Below are 18,395 nucleotides of genomic sequence, written 5' to 3'. Positions count from 1 at the left end.
TTGTCCATGCTACGTCGAGTTGCTGCACAAGCCGGGCAAAAAGGTCGTCAGACACGATATTGGGAGGTATCCCATGACTTTTGTCATCTCAGCGTATAATTTTATTCTGCAGGAGAGCTTTATATTAACTGGTAAAAAGTTGAGCTTTGCCAACAGTTTACAGATTCCAGCACAATAATAGCTGCAACAGTCAAGAAGTTCAAACAGTAATAACTACAAGGTTCGTCTTAACAGTATTGTAAGAGGCAGCAGCTCAGGGTTTCAGAGTAACAGTGCTCACAATCTGGACACACATCCTATTTCAGATATGAGGAATACATCATGTGGCGCCCCGCTGCAGGACATAGAATACTTCTGTGCTGAAAATTCAGTTGAACTGGGATAAAGGATATATTAAAAGAACATCAAGAAAAATATCAGCAGTTTGGAAGGAAGATTTCATGGACAAATGGTGCTGTTGTCCGCTGCAACGCGGTCGACAGGCAAAATATTTGTCGAAGTTGTTAAATAATTACGCCTTAGGAGAGTTAACATACGTCAAAACAATTGGTGTGGCGGCTAATAGCCACTAATTCAATCGTCAACAATTGCATCGCGGAAGAACTTCTCAAGTCTACGAATCAGAAGATGTAACTACAACTTCAGCCATGTATCCACTGACAACAGCCGAGTTTGCCCAACCGAGCGAAGTGGCGCTGTGGTTAGCACACTGGACTCGTATTTGGGACGACGACGGTTCAAATCCGCGTCCGGCCTCGCTGATTTAGGTTTTCCGTGATTTCCATAAATCGTTTCAGGCAAGTGCTGGGATGATTCCTTTGAAAGGGCACGACAGACTTCCTTCCCACTCCTTCCCTAATCCGATGAGACCGATAACCTCACTGTTTGGTGCCCTCCCCCCAAATCAACCAGCCAACTCACCAACCAATTTACTCAGCAGAGCGATCCAACTTTTGATGAGCTGTATTAAAATCAACTTGAATTTATTTATTTACTGTTTGGTTGTGGTATGTCTTGTGGAGTAAAGAAGGTGTTTGAAGTTCCGAAATCATTTGTTCAAATGGCTCTGAGCACTATGGGACTTATCTTCTGAGGTCATCAGTCCACTAGAACTCAGAACTACTTAAACCTAGCTTACCTAAGGACATCACACACATCCATGCCCGAGGCAGGATTCGAATCCGCGACCGTAGCGGTCGCGCAGTTCCAGACTGTAGCGCCTAGAACCGCTCGGCCACCCCTGCCGGCGAAATCATTTGTTTAACGAAGTTATACGTATTATAAATGGTAACAGTACCTAACAAGAAGAGGTCAATTTTAAATTAAATATTGTTGTAACTGAAAGCCACTGCAAACATGGAGGAAGAGAAGTTAACGGAATTTTTTTTAAAAAAGAAGTAAACGATCTGTGCCAGAGTTCAAAATGGTTCAAATGGCTCTGAGCACTGTGCGACTTAACTTCTGAGGTTATCAGTCGCCTAGAACTTAGAACTAATTAAACCTAACTAACCTAAGGACATCACACTCATCCATGCCCGAGGCAGGATTCGAACCTGCGACCGTAGCGTTCGCTTGGTTCTAGACTGTAGCGCCTAGAACCGCACGGCCACTCCGGCCGGCCTGTGCCAGAGTATTAGCACTATGTTTTATCACGCAAATGATGATTTAAGGGCAAAGATAGGTAAACTGAATGAAACACTAAATGAGGAAGTAGATCGTCAAACCAATCCAATAGACGTCTCTTTTGAGGCATCCTGTCAAGGAGACAAAACAAAAATTAGTAATAATTGATCAGAATTATACTCTGACATTGTAAATAAAGTAGAATTACAATCTGACAAAGCTGAACAAACTGTGTTACAAGTCAAGAAAATGAATATCCTATCGAATTAAATAACGAGTTAATACAAACTCAGTTAGGTTTGATATTCCAAAACAAGATATAGATTTACGTACGATAGTTTCTTCTTCCAATTTGTCAACTTTGGAAGAGGGTAGTAGTGATTTATTCGCACGTAAGATTTAACAAAATGCTCTTTTACCCATTGACACATCTTCTTTGTCATCTGTTGTAATCAATAAAACTATTTGTAAAGGACTATTGAGTTTTGACATGCAGTTTCAACTGAAGCGGTGGAACAAATGTGTAACAGAGTTTTGCCTACAATTTAGCAATGGGAAATAGGATTTTAGTTGTCCTATGGCAGGTGGTACTTATGTTTGTAATGTGTCAGGTGTTTGCATGAGATTATGAACTGATGTTGTCGTTAGACTAAGAGTAAATGATTTCCAATTAACATTCAGCAGAGTGATTACTTACGAGAAATGTAGTTCCAGGTTTAACTATACATTTATGTTTAAACTTTATGATATGACAAATACTAACTTAAGTATTTATGGAGGGTTAAAAGAAGACGACAAGGTAGAGTTGAAATCAAATGCAGACGGCCTCGTGCATATATTAAGCAAACTAATAGGTGTGGGTCGGTTAATGTATCCAGGACAACGTCTTGGGTGCTCTTTTCAACGACACTGGCACGCTCAAATGATACTTAATGCCCTTGACCCTGGGAGTTCATGATCTGATGGAATTATGCAGAGTGACGCTTCCAAGGCCCCCAGTTATCTGCTATAATTTTTCCTATTTAGATTTCCATATAGCGGTTTCTTACTTTTTTACTGTACTGTCTTACGTTTCATTCACTATCATATCAGTAATAGATGAAGAGACACTAGCTACCATTTCAGTAACAGTGCAGCTATTACGCGCTATCTCACAGGTTTTCTGCATCTTCGCATGCAACTAAGACAGAACAGATAGTAATGAATGGGATAACCGTATTTCTCAAGGGTAGTTTTGCTCTGGAACTGAATTCTGTATTTCGGCAGGTAATAGACGAGGGTAGTATTGCTCTGGAACTGAATTTTGTGTTTCCGCAGATAATAGACACTTCGTGGCCACAATTTTACAGCTGTTGCGCGCCACTTTACAGTTGTTTTCTGCACCAGCACATGCAAGTCAGACAACATAGATAGTAATGAATCTTTAGCCAAAAGTGTAATTGAAATACAACTGCTGACGTCTTTCTCTCATTCGTTGCCTGCAAACTATACACTCACATACAATCTCGTAAGTAACAATTAATTTGGTACATTTGCGATCCAGGTACCAAACACCTTTGTGACTTCTCTGGGTACATTTCGTGGCTCCCTAGTCGAACATTCACGTTAATGTTATGGTATCTCATTATAATGCTGACACTATGTTAACACCTTAAGGTTGACAATTTTCTAGGTAATATCCCAAAACACTGTATGCAATACCTAAATGGGGATACGCAGGATGTTAGCATCGTCGCGTCGACGAGGGGAAGGGAAAAGTTAGCCTTACATTGCAGTTCGATGATAAGAGAATACCCAGATGAAATCCAGATAGAGACAATAAAATCCACAGCAGCGTAATACGTTTACAGTGAACGAAAATAAGTTTTGGTAACTTTGAATTGAGCCCACAGTAGTGTCCTTAAGAGACAGTAGATGAGGACGCACAGTAATTAGCTAAGGACTCTAGATAAAATAGGAGTGAGATATATCAAATTACAGGAATAGAGAAGAGCGGTGTGTAATATTAGGCAGGGTACTGTAACCTTTGTGAGTGGCGTGGGTGCTATTCTGTCATTCTGCGCAACGGATTAATCTGAGATGTACCCTTTACCCTGTGGCTCCTGCAAGATGCAATTTCCACCCACAAACTACTACAGAAGTCAGACAGACGCTCCTAACGTTCTAAAGAGAAATGCCTGAAAAACTTTTAGCAATAAATATCTTCTGGCCCGCTGTGCGGAAATGACACAAAAATTCACAAAATTTCTTACGTAACTAGTGGGATACTTGGGTACTGGAGTAGTGCTAGTTAGTGTAAGAAAAACATGAAACTAACGAAAATTATTATTTATTTTGCAAAAATTCTGAGAAATCACAATGGGACTTTTAGTTACGAACTAAACAAGTTATTTCTGTGTTCTTTTCGTTATGTGAAGTTACCTCTTAAGGATAGGATCCGCTAATGAAATTTCTATACAAAGTTTAAGATTGTTATTGACTTGGCAGAATGGCTGAGAGCCGCACCTACTCAACTTGAATAATTATCCGTTAGAATGTTGCTAGGTATGGCCGAGGCTGTCGCGTGTGAAATGCAGTGAAGCTTACTGTTGTAGAGAAAATATGGGGCTCACAAGAGCTGTAGCGCACAATACCGTAAGCTGCGACGACTGCTGTCTGCGCCGCTTGCTGCTGACAAATTAGATAACTCTCGTTCTATCTGGATTGACCTTCGCCAATCAAACTCTCCCTACGCCTTGAAGAAGTCAACTAGTCTAACTATTGGCGTGGTACACCGGTCAGATAAGCAGTCCACCGCCATGCTACTCTAAAATTCGCTCGCAGGCATTTAACTGTAAGTCTGTCCGTTCACATCGCACAATAAGTGTGGCGGCCAAAACAGTGAACAACGCCCAATCGCAAGGACTCAATATAGAGTCGCACTCAGATTCGCTCTCGACAGAGGTGCTCTCCCAGTGAAGAACTGAGGAGAGACTTGTTCCTCGCTCTTTGAGTACACGTACGAGCGCGCGCACTCTCGTTAATTGTTCTCATTCCAAGAGCGACAACGGAACGGCCCCTCTCCACGCCAGACGTGAAGGGGTATATCTTTTGGTCTCTTCCATTACTCCTTTAGCTCAAGGCGTCAGAAATATCGTCTGCCAATCAGCATTGCTCTTCTAAAACGGGAGAATGACGTTTCGTTTAGGGCGACCAATCCGGAAATCTGTAGCATCAGCGTTTGGCGTTTGCTGTCTCCCTGTGAAAACCTCTGAAACTGTGTGCTCTGTTTGTAAAGAATGCGTAGGCTGGGCGCTCCCACACAATGTAGCGGAATTTGCTTTCAAATAGTAACAAAAAGGATGCCTACTTGATGTCTAATGAGCACGTTAGACAGTAAGTTCTTATCCTGATTTAACCCTCCGTTACCCGCGCGAAAATTCGCGTCATCCACAAAGCAAGCGGTCTATTTGTATACTCTGAACGGTCTTTATGACTGGTTTTATGATTTTTTATTAAATCTAAATATAATACATTTAATATTTGTACACAGTATAATATATTCTAACGTTTGAAACAGTTTGAGCATTCGAAGAACAAATATCTTCAGCTGAATTACTGGCATTACATGGTTCCTCTTGTTGCTTACCGACGTACGGTTCTAAATTAAAAGTGTAAGCTGTTTTTACATCAACCAAAGCAAACACTTTTAACCCATACTTTGCTAGTTTGCTAGGAATGTATTGCCTGAACGGGCAGTTTCCTCTAAATGCCAAAAGCTGTTCGTCAACAGTAAGATATTCACTAGGTGAAAAATATTTTTGGCAATTCTTCGTGAATAGTTCAAGTACCTCTCTGATAGCAGCCACCTTGTCAATCTCTCTGTGAAAACCTCTATCACGAATATTATCATACCTCAGACATCTCAACAGAAAGATGAATCGGTTTTTACTTATGCATAAACAACATGATTCAAGTCCGTTTCCCTTTGAGTTATCCCACAATTTCGATGTATTCATCCTAGAACATCTCAAAGATCCACATAGATACGACAAACCAATGGAAGCTCTGATCTCTATCACACCTGTTTCTTTAGCATCCCTTTCTCTAGAGAAGTTACCACGAACTTAATTGATGTATGTATTAGCGCATGTTGCGATAATGGTTATTATGTTTTCATCCAATAAGAAATTCGGAATTTCTATTTCTGTCTTTTTTATACGAGCTTGATTTTTTGGCAAATACGTAATAAAATTACAAGATCTGCTTCTAACACTGGCGGGATATTTATTTTTCCTTCGTTTAGTTATTCCATCTTTCCCTAAAAAAATGCATCCTCCTGAGTTACTTCTTCGTGTGATTCATATTCATCATTTTCTGACACTTCTTGTTCTGCTCCTGAATCATGACCGCTTTCATGAACAGAATCCTCAGTCTCTGAGTCAGCGCTGTCACTGTGAGCATCTTCATCACTCAGCTCATTGAACCATTCCAACCATACATTAGGATCTCTTCTAAACTCTACCCGAGGTTTTTTGCCTTTGAAATTTCTTCCACAATTTAAAAATAAAGAGAATACTAGGTAACATGGAGGGTAACTGCAATCAGTTTCAATACGTCTTAATTTACGCACATGAAATATCGATTGAATGTAGGAAAGCAATAAATTAATACAGGCTTACTTTGCTTCAGATTGTGGCAGCAAAGCTCGCGCGGATGACAAGTATTCTCCAGACTATAATAATGTTTCGTAAACAATGTATCTTCCGTAACTGAAAGCCAACAATGATTGGAGCTAACAGCGGAGAGTTAACAGAATGGTACTGAAAATGGCGAGAACTCCATCCAGCCCTGTCAGACAAAATTGAGCGGGAAAGTCATGTGGATGACGAGTGCCATCCGTGCGAACAGCGGAAGGTTAATGAAGGAATTGGAGTATAAATTACCGATGAAGCTGGTCTATCGGCCCTCTCTGTGGCTAGTCCACAGGTGCAAACAAAGTGAGACAATGCATACATACGTTTTAATTAAGTCACGTAATGACTATGTCATGCTTAAAGACTTTTGAAGTTGATTTATATGAAGATGACACACCATATAAGTGCTGGGCGTAATTAGCTTCCAGTTCAAGAAGTTTAAAGTTGTTTTAGAAATAAACCGTCTCACCTGTATATGAACTGTTCTTTTTATTTATGGGAGCGCGACCGGTTTCGTGATATCAGATCAAATCTTCAGGTATGCATCTACAAGATAATGCAGTCGACATTATGATAGAAAACCGGATACCTATCCCAGTAATCTATGTAAATGGGGCCTCAATCATCAGCATGAATTTGAATACGCTCGAAACTGTAACTTTTCCCGTTCGTGTGTGGTGGCGGTAGTACCCCCTGTGACACACATGAGCAGGTTGACTAGCAGTATGGCCCTGTGGTCTGCATGGGGAGGCGGTTGGAGGGTTGCTGTCCACCGCTTCCTGGGATGAAGTGTGTTTTCTTAATCATGGGCTCTCTAATGGTTCTTTTTTTTTTAATTGATCTCATTTTGTTCGTTTTTGTTCGTTGTATCTTCTCGAGTCGGACGTCGCAAGACACCCGTTTCAGTTCGTCGTTGATCCATTAACTCAGTTTTTTTTTTTTTTTTTATTACAGAGGGCAGCTAACCCTCTGACCGAACACGCTGAGTTGCCGTGCCAGCCACCATTTTGGACGGCGAGAGGATAGTTCAAATGGCTCTAAGCACTATGGGACTTAACATCTATGGTCATCAGTCCCCTAGAACTTAGAACTACTTAAACCTAACTAACCTAAGGACATCACACAACACCCAGTCATCATGAGGCAGAGAAAATCCCTGACCCCGCCGGGAATCGAACCCGGGAACCAAGGGGCGGGAAGCGAGAACGCTACCGCACGACCACGAGCTGCGGACACACGGGCTCTCTGCCTGTTTTGTTACCTTATTTTGCTTTTACGTCGGAGATAAACGCACTTTCAATATGTCACTTTTTCAACTGGTCAATTTGATCTATGATGCCCTTCTTGTTGTGGGTAACAGCATTTTATTTTGAGAAAGTTGAGTCCTTCCTCCTTCCCGTATCATAGGCTTAATGTTTTACTGATACGTGATCATTTCATGTTAGGATAGGTAACCGGTTTTTTTATCATAATGTCGAGTGTATGTTTCCTATCTTTCACATGTACACCTGAAGATGTGATCTGACATGACGAAACCAAACGTGTTCCTGTAAATAAAAATAAAAGTTCATATTCAGCTGAAACCGGTTTCTTTCTGAAATACGGATTACTTCAGCAGAGAATACCCTCAACAAAAAATTATTCATAAGTTTATAAGGAGAAAATATAAAAATGCAGTAAATGAAGCAGGCAAAAAGGAATACAAACGTCTCAAAAATGAGATCGACAGGAAGCGAAAAATGGCTAAGCAGGGATGGCTAGAGGACAAATGTAAGGATGTAGAGGCTTATCTCACTAGGGGTAAGATAGATACTGCCTACAGGAAAATTAAAGAGACCTTTGGAGAAAAGAGAACGACTTGTATGAACATCAAGAGCTCAGATGGAAACCCAGTTCTAAGCAAAGAAGGGAAAGCAGAAAGGTGGAATGAGTATACAGAGGGTCTATACAAGGGTGATGTACTTGAGGACAATATTATGAAAATGGAAGAGGATGTAGATGAATATGCTGTAAACAGGACCTGGATTCATCCGAAAAAATGACGTTTTGCCACTCGTGCACCCATGTTCGTCGTTGAGTACACCATCGCAGGCGCTCCTGCCTGTGATGCAGCGTCAAGGGTAACCGCAGCCATGGTCTCCGAGCTAACAGTCCATGCTGCTGCAAACTTCGTCGAACTGTTCGTGCAGATGGTTGTTGTCTTGCAAATGTCCCCATCTGTTGACTCAGGGATGCCGGCCGATGTGGCCGTGCGGTTCTAGGCGTTGCAATCTGGAACCGCGAGACCGCTACGGTCGCAGGTTCGAATCCTGCCTCGGGCTTGGATGTGTGTGATGTCCTTAGGCTAGTTAGGTTTAACTAGTTCTAAGTTCTAGGGGACTAATGACCTCAGAAGTTGAGTCCCATAGTGTTCAGAGCCATTTGAACCATTTGACTCAGGGATCGAGTCGTGGCTGCTCGATCCGTTACAGCCATGCGGATAAGATGCCTGTCATCTCGACTGCTAGTGATACGAGGCCATCCTGCCTCGGGCATGGATGTGTGTGATGTCCTTAGGTTAGTTAGGTTTAAGTAGTTCTAAGTTCTAGGGGACTGATGACCACAGCTGTTAAGTCCCATAGTGCTCAGAGCCATTTTTGATACGAGGTCGTTGGGATCCAGCACGGCGTTCCGTATTACCCCCCTGAACCCACCCATTCCATACTCTGCCAACAGTCATTGGATGTCGACCAACGCGAGCAGCAAATTCGCGATACGATAAACCGCAATCGCAATAGGCTACAATCCGACCTTTGTTGGAAACGTGATGGCACGCATTTCTCCTCCTTACACGAGACATCACAACAACGTTTCACCAGGCAACGCCGGTCAACTGCTGTTTGTGTATGAGAAATCGGTTGGAAACTTTCCTCGTATCAGCACGTTGTAGGTGTCGCCACCAGCACCAACCTTGTGTGAATGCTTTAAAAAGCTAATCATTTGCATATCACAGCATCTTCTTCCTGTCGGTTAAATTTCGCGTCTGTAGCACGTCATCTTAGTGGTGTAACAATTTTAATGGCCAGTAGTGTATTATATACACTAGCACTTTGAAAGATTAATATGTACATTAACATTAATGTTAAGGCAGTGTCCTATAATGTAAGTTAAATGTCACAAAAGCAAGAACAATACATATTCAAGTTTATTTGGTTTGGAGCAACACGGGGCAAAATGTTATTGTGCAGCCGTCTCCCCGTCCTGCCCAGGCAGGAGGCCTGGAAGGTGGTGACTTTTACTCTGTGTCAGCTATTCCTCGTCTCTCATTGACTCCAGAGCACACCGGGACGCGGAGAACTAAGGCGTTTATGAGCCCAGTCAGCCTTGGTAACTGCTGTAGACGCCTTCGAGGTCTCACGACGACCAGAACTGCTTGAATCACAGAGTGGGCAACCACTCCCAGCCAGTGGATCTCCTTTTCGAGTTAGGTAACGTTCGTTCCACATCAGTAGTTTCAAGGTTTTTTATACTCGTTTTAACAGTCCTTAGCTTATAGGAATCACTAAACACTTCGCGTCAACAAGTAAAAATCACGCAGTGTCGAAATAATGAGATAATAGTTATGGCAGGAATGCTGTGGCTATTATGTCAGTATCATATCGATCATCGAATATATTTGCGTTTCAGCTCTTTATGACAGCGGAAATAAGATACACCATTGTTAAGCAAAGCCTTCGTTTCTTTAGTCTTCGTATTAGTTAATAACCAATGCAAGATGGAGAGACGGTTAAGTACAAGAAATGGCGGGCATGTTGACAAGCTTTTACCACGATCCGCCAGATCACCTGGTCTGTTTGTAAAAAACGTACCTAACAGTGAGGTGCTTAGTGAAATCGGTATCTTCACTGCAGTATAATCATAAAGATACAATCAGATGCCAGCCGATGTGGCCGAGCGGTTCTAGGCGCTTCAGTCTGGAACCACGCGACCGCTATGGTCGCAGGTTTGAATCCTGCCTCGGGCACGGATGTGTGTGATGTCCTAAGGTTGGTTAGGTTTAAGTAGTTCTAAGTTCTAGGGGACTGATGACCTCAGATGTTAAGTCCCATAGTGCTCAGAGCCATTTTTTTACAATCAGATCTCACTCTGGTAGACAGTTGGTCGCAGTTATCTGTCGGAGAGCGGAGTTCTCTCATCGGTGGACCATTCATAAAATGCAACTAATGAAAAATGTCAGATATTCGGGCTTCGTCTGTTGTTAATCGCCAGAAGCATTTTAATTTGTGTCTCTACAGATATTTGAAATGTTGTTTTTTTTTTCTTTCAGTATCTAGATGGAATGAGCACAAACAATAGGTGCCTATTACTTGCTCTGTGTGACCCCAAGTGCCAACATGATTTGATATTTGTAGGTTCTGTCTCTTTCGGAAAAAGATAGTTTGTTTAAAATGAAATTCATTCGATAGAGTGGTACCGAATTGGTGTAGTGCGGTATTGAGTTGCTGACAGGGTCAGCAGGACACGAAGTATAGCCAGCATTCCAGTAGTGCTGCAGGGCGATATACGGTATAAGGGTTAGACAGAAATGCAGAAACACCGTCAGAAATGTATGCTTGAACGTAAATGCAGATGTTATCAAAGCCAGCAGGTTGCGCTGTCGTATTTGACCACGAACACCATCTGTGCTGTGTCCTCAATACGTTGCAAGTGTCATTCGTAGTCAGAACAGTATTCTGTGTAGCTATGAGTACTTTATGTGTGGACTAAGTGAATTTGGGCGCTTCTGATGAAAGGAGTATCTCAAGCATGTAATTTTGGAGTAACTAAAACCATAAAATTTTAACTGCTCATAGAATTCACTCTCACGCCGACTGAAACAATTATAATATTCACCAAACAAGTAAGCGAGGTCCCACAATGGCTCTGGAATACTGTAGTATGACCATGGAGGTAAAAGAAAAGAGAGATAGTGCATTGGTGTTCTGTGGATAGTGCTATAGACTTAGCGCTGTACGTTGTTTTGAAGCCAAAGTGGGCGGGGCCTGCAGCCATATCAGATAGCCCTAAACATTAGCAGATTACTGTTTACAATTGCTTCTTGTTCATTATTTTTGTCGTGTGCACGCAACAGTTGTTTTAAATACTAAAAATTACAGTGTTAACGTGAGTAACATGGTGTCAGGAAGGCAATTTCAAACATCTTGCTATTCCTGAATGCGTATTTGCTCTAGTAGCGCAACACTTTTGGCCTCTTTAATGTAACTTTCTTTTGTTAGGAAACGTTAGCGACAGCCCAGGACATTTGCACAAGCCCCGCCCATTTACCCCCCTCCACACCTACCCCCCGCCACACCAACCAAGAGCGCATCAATATGATCTTTGGTAGTCCTCGTCGCTGTCGTGTTTTTTTTCGTCGTTTTTTGTTTTGCCGCGGTTGTTCATACTAGCAGTGTTGCGCTGTTAGTTGGTACTTCTCAGCAGTTTGTGTAATACTGTCAAAATGAAACATAGATATGCACTCTCAATAAAGTTATCATACACAAGGTACCTAATCTTGACTGTTGTGGCCAACTGTTGTCATAACTGATATCTAATAGACTGATATGTAACAGGCATTAAAGTACGATAAGATGTGTTGGACTGACACTGACGAAATTATGTACATATGTTTAACAATAGGCAGCTCTAAAGCTCTCAAACACTGAAGAAGAACTCAAAGTAATCTCGAGTCTGCTATAAGCAAGCAGTAACAAGAGTTCTCAGGTACAAATTCACCCATTACACAGGCAAATATTAATGAAGAACGTCACTGTATAAATATCTGACTGCTTGCATTACGCATTTCTACATTATCCCACTCTTATATTCTTTAGTATTAATGAGGTAATCAGAAACAAGCCAAGACATCGACTTTGCCTTGTTTATGCACAACATTGACTTTAGACAATCGAGATAATGGACAGAATCCTTGGCGATACTACCTATCAATATTTCCCAACAGAATTCCTTACACTACGCGAGGTGACGGAAATTTGCGCTCACTGCACGTAACAAATATCAGATTTTTTTATATAGTGCAGATGAATGCTCATGAAATAAAAAAGACAGTGTGGATACCATTTTTTATTTTTCAGTCTTATTGATGATTTTTCAACTCGCATATTCAATGAACATATTTCTAATTCTTTTCACAATGGTACCGGAAAAACTATTTCGTACCAACTACTGATTTTCTCCCTTTTTATGACTGGCATATCTGTGATACGAGCAACTTTGATGTTGGAACATGCGGCAGACCATGCGCGGAGCTTAGGATATGGATTGGTGTGGGGGGGGGATGATTGGGCGGGACTTGCGCACCTTCTGGGGCTGTCGCTAACGTTACGTCTTTTGTTGAAACGTTTCGAATAATCAAGAAGAGAAGGCTTTGAAAAGGATGCTTTTGAAATCCAGTTAATTCCACTTTTACTGTAGTTGAATCGATAGAAAATGAAGCTGGAACTCAGAAACCAATGCCTTTTTGTGTACTGGTACTTCTTGTTCGTTATATTTTCAGCTCTGAACTCGTATGCAGAACATTTTTAATATTCACGTTTACAAAGACCTTACGTACGTTTTCTTTCTTAGCCCGTAAACGTGTATAGTGAGGAATGAAACAAGGCATGCTACCTTATCTTGTGCATATAAAGAAAGTGAGCGGTTATTGAAGCGTAAAAGAAACAGAACTGCGTAGTGATGCATAATAAGAGTTCTTGTTTTATTACACGTCAGTGCCTCAGCCTCAATGCTGTATACACATCTCAACTTTAAATCTTACCTATGATGCGTCATTCAATGTTTGGCCAATAATAGTAACGTACATGGCAAAAAAGATAATTTTTCAACATGTTCTAGCATTGTGCAATGCTACAGATGTAATTAAGGGAATGGTCTCGAAAACGTAGACCCCCTGAAATAGATATTTTGCGTAAACATTTCATTTTTTTAGTAGATAAATGACTGCTTAGCTTGTAGGCCTACATTTCCAACAAAAGCCTATTTGTTTCTTTTCCCATAATATTTATAGCCAGTAACTGTCAGTTTTCCTGGAATAAACAAACATATCACAATACGAATGTATGTCTACTTTGAGCATCTGCTTGATTTTATTTACGAATTTCATTTTGAAGTTTTCGAAGTATATAAACCTATACCATGCTTTGTGGTATACCAATAGTTAGTTTCATGTTTCATGTAACATTTGCACGATAAATAGTAATGATGTGGAACGAGTCTTTCTATATTAACCATTATTTATTATGCTTCTGTGCTGATCAATTATTAGTTTAAAATAGATATTAGTCAGTAATTCCAATCAAACATCATTTACACGTTACAATACTAGATAGTCCTCCGCGAAATTGAAGCCGTCAGAGAGAAACGTTTTCAATTTAGTTTGCTGTCTGCCAGGCATTTTATGTCATTGGGTAAGTGATCACAACTTTTGGTTGCAGAATTGTGAACACCCGTTTATGGTACAACCTTAATGTGTCATAATGAAAGTCTTTTTTTTCTTCTGGTATTGTAATTACGTATGTCATTGTTCCTTCATTTATATTCCAATCAGATCGATTAGTACACCAGTAAACGATGCAAACTGCCGTTTTTGATAAAACAACGTCTCCACGCAATCAAAGCACCAGATGCTATTTTGGATACGACCATGAAAGTCTATAGATATCCCCAGCGGTAGAAACTGTGCACGGCCACCCCAGAGTGACGTTATGGGGTAGTGTCATCACGGTGAACCGTGGTGGTTTAAATGAGTGAACTTAATGTTTTTGATAATGTAAGATGGCAGATGTCGGCTACCTCCTTGAGTACGGCTCATTTTTGAAAGGAAACGTGTTCCTACCAGCACGCATCTGTGGATTTAAAATTTTCACAGTCTGATTGCTTCGTCAATGAAAATCCATGTACTCTTTCCTGATTGGTTGTAGTCCACTAGATAAACAACACATAATTCGACATGTAACATGGCTAAACATGCAAAAGAAAGGAATAACACAAACATTGCAAAATGCCGGTACAGATTCATATGAAGTAAAAAATCGAGAAAAACAACATAAAAAATTTGTATCACTCTGGATGACTGTATAGCAAGCGCAATTGTTATGAGAACGAAGGCAATGTCTACAGAGAAAATATTCGCAATTATACAATGTTTTGCTACGGAAGACCGTTTAATATTGTAAGTAGGCTGTTTATGTTTTCTCTATGTAAGTCGGCTGTTTATGTTTTCTTATTGGTAACGCCACGTAGCGCTCTATATGAAAAATCACTGGCTGTGCTGTGTGCAGTCTGTGGCTAGTTTGCATTGTTGTCTGCCATTGTAGTGTTGGGCAGCGGCAGCTGGATATGAACAGCGCGTAGCGTTGGGCAGTTGGAGGTGAGCCGCCAGCAGTGGTGGATGTGAGGAGAGAGATGGCGGAGTTTTGAAATTTGTCATGAACTGCTATATTTATATATGATGATATCAAGGTAAATACATTGTTTGTTCTCTATTAATATCTTTCCTTTTCTAACTATCCCTATCAGCAGTTAGTGCCTTCCATAGTTTGAATCTTTTATTTAGCTGGCAGTAGTGGCGCTCGCTGTATTGCAGTAGCTTGAGCAGCGAAGATTTTTGTGAGGTAAGTAATTTGTGAAAGGTATAGTTTAATGTTAGTCAGGGCCATTCTTTTGTAGGGAATTTTAAAAGTCAGATTGCGTTGCGCTAACAAAATATTGTGTGTCAGTTTACGCACAGTCATGTATAATTGTTGAAAGGGGACGTTTCATATGTCGACCCTTAGCCGAGGATACCTCACTGGAATCTTCTGATTTTTTGTTGTAGTTTGTGTAATTAGTGTAGATTTTGTTTATTGCTAGCGCGTAATTGTAGAGAAAATCTCCTTTGTAGTTGCAGTCTTTCATTGTTGTACAGTAAAACAGTTGTGGCATGCATGTAGATTTGCACCAAGTATTTCGCAGCTGCAATTAACTAGATATTATTTTCAGTGCTATGTTAATGTGTTCTCTTATTTTTGATCTTCAAATTGTGTTTTTCTGTGTTGTCGTGTGAAATACTGTGACAATAATGGCGTGTGAAAAACGTAATACTAGGCTCCAAAGTAAACTGAGAAATGACAGTGAAAATGAAAGCAGTGTGTTAGCGCCACCGAGTAATGAATTAACTGATGTTCAAAGTAGTAATTTGGTAATTGTGCATAGGGAAATGGAGCGACCTGCAAACAATGGTGTAGACATTGAAACAGGTAGTGAACAGGGAAGCATTATCGATCGATCGGTCGGCAACAGCTCGCCTCAGGAATCCGAAATGACAGGACACAATTTCGCAAATACTGTAGATTCAGGTTTTGGGTCATCACCGTTTTCTCAAATAAGTCAAGACACATTTTCTGCTTGTCAAAATGTGAATGTTGCCGGTGCAAATGCACTGCCGAAAAGCGTAGAGAAACAGATTCCAGACACCAATACATTATTATTGCAATTAATGCAACAAATGGAACAAAATCAGTGACAAATGGGAGAAAATCTTAAAAAGTTAGACACAGTGGAACAAAATCTTAAAAAGTTAGACACAGTGGAACAAAATCTTAAAAAGTTAGACACAGTGGAACAAAATCTTAAAAAGTTAGACACAGTGGAACAAAATCTTAAAAAGTTAGACACAATGGAACAACACCAGAGACAAACACAGCAACAGTTAGGCACAATGGAAGAAAATCTTCAAAAGTTAGACACCACACTCGAACAATCACGTGAAGATTTAACTACTGAGTTACATAACATTGAATCGAAATGTCAAAAAGTCTGTAATGACGTAAAAACACAAATTTGTGAGCATTTTCAACCTATTTTTTCGCGGCATGAAAATGCATTACAGAATCACGAAGCAGCCATAAAAGAACTGCAAACCATTGTTCATGAAAATCATGAGACCTTGAGGGCTAAAATTGACTCAGTTGCATCTACCGATTTGGTTACGCAACTTGCAAAAACTCAGGAAGACTTAAAGGACACAGTAGATACTCTGAAACTTGGTTCAGAAAAACATACAGAGGAAATAATTTCACTATCGGAGAAAGTAGCCGAACTTTCGGATCAGGTCACTAACTTATCTACAAAGGTAGATGATGATCTGAATGACACAAGACCCGTAGCCTTCACTGACACAGAAGAGTATGAACAAATAAGAAAATTCAAACAAAATCAAAATCAAATCAATACGCAGTACAAAAGAGAAATCCGGGAAGTACAAGATCAGCTGACACAGGTAATACAAGAATTACGTATTTCAGAGGATACTCGCGCCCCAATACGGGAAGAGGGACACAGAAATACGGAACAGCCACACAATAATAACACAGGGCATTTCGGAAGTTATGAAAGAAATTGGCAATGTGCACCGAATTTTGAGATGGAACGGCCGACACGACCTAACAATGACCAATATGCGACTCGCCGACATGATGATTTTGACTATAAGCTATTCATGACTACACGTAAATTCAAAACGTTTAAAAATTCTGGCAACGACATTCATCCACAAGCATGGCTCCATCAATTCTCGCATTGTTTTCCTCCCAACTGGTCGTTAGAACACAGATTAGAATTTATGTGTGGCTACTTGGAGAATGAACCAGCTGTAAGAATGCGATCGGTAATTCACGATCGCCACAGTGAAGGAGAGTTTTACCATGCCTTCCTCTCAGCATATTGGTCTCAAGCCACACAAGACCGAGTAAAACATAGCATCATAATGATGAAACATTTCGAACAATCTGAATTTTCCAGTCTTGTGAAATATTTTGAAGACATGTTGCATAAGAATCAGTATCTTTCAAACCCATACAGCCCCTCAGAACTCATCCGCATTTGCTTACTCAAATTGCCTGAACATTTACGACATATTATTTTAGCAGGACGTTGCAAAGAAGACATTGAAGCTTTTCAGGGACTGTTACAAGAACTGGAAATTGACACTGACAGTCGCCGGATGCGAAAACAGGAAAATAATCACTACAGGTCACATACGTCACAATTCCGTGACGACAGAAACAATAACTGAATACGACAAGGCTATTCTTACAACGCAAATCGTGACCAAAACAGACACCACCCATATGACAACCACTGGCAGAGTAATTATAGTTACAGAGAAAGATCGCATTTCCGTAGTAATGAATATGACAGAGACAATCATAGAAACAGACAATATGGCAACCAGAACTATTATTATCACGGGAGACAGAATAACTTCAGACGCAACAGTTCAGCGCGCAGTTACGATTCAGGAAGAAATTCTCCACCACATGACCAACAAGAAAGAAATTATGAAATCTACCGACATGACGACAGACGAGATAATCATAACGACAGACCTGAATTTCATCAGAACTGGCGGAATTCAAACAGAGCAGGGCACTTTCGACAACGTGAATTTGTAGAAGCTAGGTCTCGTAATCCCAATAACGACGCGCGCCAACAAAGGGACAGACAATGACTCGCACCGCAGGCAGCCGCTTGCGCCGGCTGGCTCAGAGAAAAATGACATAGACGCTAACCTTAAGAAAAATTCCAGCATTGTTTAACGATGTATACCGCATGATAATTGCGTTAAAGTTGAAATTCTGCGTCCTAGGAAGAGTAAAGGTTTACACCACATTTCACATGTAAAACCATTTATTGAAAGATAATCTGCTTTTTAACTTTGTCTTTGCCATATAACTTTTCACTTTACATTACTAGTATGCTGTGTCAGACTTAAGAAACTGTTAACATACAACTATGTTTGAAGTTAAATATCCAGTCTAGAACCTAGGGGACATTTTTAAACAGAAATTACGAATGCATTGTTATAGTGAACAGACGTCACAGTGTTATTGTGTGTGTACATTCTTGCTTGTTAGTTGCTTGATTACGTAACAACTATCAGGCTCACATACTTAGAACATATACCGGCACTGCTAATGAGATTTTCATGTAACATTTCGGTTTACTTGAAAAGACATTCTTTATTTCAAGTACTTTTTGTGGGATTAAATATGAGTTAGCACTTGGTTTATTTGACAG

This window comes from Schistocerca piceifrons, chromosome 4 (genome assembly GCF_021461385.2).
Source record: "Schistocerca piceifrons isolate TAMUIC-IGC-003096 chromosome 4, iqSchPice1.1, whole genome shotgun sequence".
Taxonomy (NCBI): domain Eukaryota; kingdom Metazoa; phylum Arthropoda; class Insecta; order Orthoptera; family Acrididae; genus Schistocerca; species Schistocerca piceifrons.
Note: the sequence above shows the minus strand (reverse complement) of the source record.